The 1,499-nt window shown below is 38.8% G+C and overlaps 1 non-coding gene across 1 annotated transcript; it reads left to right on the plus strand.

Annotated features, from left to right (window-relative positions):
- The first annotated feature begins 217 nt into the window (after window positions 1-217).
- On the plus strand, window positions 218-290 carry TRNAA-CGC (transfer RNA alanine (anticodon CGC)). The gene has a single exon. It is a non-coding gene; the product is annotated as a tRNA-Ala (tRNA).
- The last annotated feature ends 1,209 nt before the right edge of the window (window positions 291-1,499 follow it).

Raw genomic sequence — 1,499 nt, forward strand, 5'->3', positions numbered from 1 at the left:
AGTAATTTTGGAGTAAAATAGTTTATATATAATAATCTTATTTGTTTGGCACAGCAAGAAGGGAGAATTCCAACGTCTGGTTTTACACTATATCGCTTATTGAAATAAGGGATATATAGACAAGAATAATCTCTCTCTTTAGCGGTAAGGTAGAACACTCAGCCAGGTAAACAACATGAACTTCTGTGATAGTACAATTAGAAGCATTTAAGGGACTTCCCTGGTGGTCCAGCAGTTAAGACTCTGCACTCGCAATGCAGGGGCCCCGGGTTCGATCCCTGGTGAGGGAACTAGATCCTGCACGCCGCAGCGAAGATCCTGCGTGCCGCAATTAAGACCAGGCGCAGCCAAATAATTAAATAAATATGTTTTTTAATTTAAAAAAAGCATTTAAGATTCTGTTCCCTATATACAAATATTAAGTAACTTCAGCTATTTTAAAAGCAAAAGCACATTTCTGAGGTGGGGGGATGGTGCATTGCTATGGGTCTATGTCTCCACTAAAGGAAAAACCCCTCACCCATGGGATTTAAAGATGACTAGCACCACCCATGTGAAGTGAAGTCTGTTCTCACTTTCTATGTGTGGTGCAAGCTCTGGGAGCCTTGGAGCTTCAGTCTCACCCAACTTACTCAAAAGGCTCACATGGTAGACTTGAAGGAAATGCAGGTTGCTGTGGAGTGGCTGTCAGTTTACAGAAAGGTGCACGGGATCCAGACATTCCAATGGTTGTGTCTGGGAAGCAGAGTTCTCCATATTCCAGGAGGTGTTAGTCCTTGGTGCCTGCACCATTAGGCTAAATGGGCTTCTCCCCCATGCACGGAGGGGAGAGCAGATGAAAGGATACAAATGCTACAGCCTTTTATTGTCAGCAAACAAAAAGGGGCGCACATGTGCCGGTTTATAAATTACTGTTTTCATTAAAAAGGAGTTCAAAAATCAGGTTCCACTTATCATTGTTAAAACCTTAAAATTTTTATAGCCGTATGATTTCATTATATGAATTACAAAAGAGTAATAGAGTAATATTACTCTTAAGCCAGCTCACTTAAATTTAAGACATTCAAACCCAACAATGCACTAGGTTCTTTAGCTCAAGTTATGCAAATAATATACATTTTTTTATTCCACTTCCCACCAGGTTATACATGTATTACAAACACAACAAAGACCTCTTTCTGTACAGTATATTACTCAAAAGCTAGTAAAAAATAGAAGCCAAAATATTGTGAATTACATTCTTAAAATGGTTTGGCTTTGTACTACTGGCTGACATATTTTAAATGCTAAAGAGAAACCGGGACTGGAAAGAGAAATGTTGACTCACTGTTACCTACTACTGTTGTCATTCATACTGATATTCTTCAACATCTAAATCAGATTATTATCTTTGTTTTCTTTAGAGTGGAACTAGCAGAGCCAGCTTTGCTACATTTGGAAAATCAGCAGGGGGAATGGTTATCTCAAAAAGACAAAAATACAAGAAGGGACTGAAACTT

This window comes from Physeter macrocephalus, chromosome 11, assembly GCF_002837175.3.
Source record: "Physeter macrocephalus isolate SW-GA chromosome 11, ASM283717v5, whole genome shotgun sequence".
NCBI classification, from domain to species: domain Eukaryota; kingdom Metazoa; phylum Chordata; class Mammalia; order Artiodactyla; family Physeteridae; genus Physeter; species Physeter macrocephalus.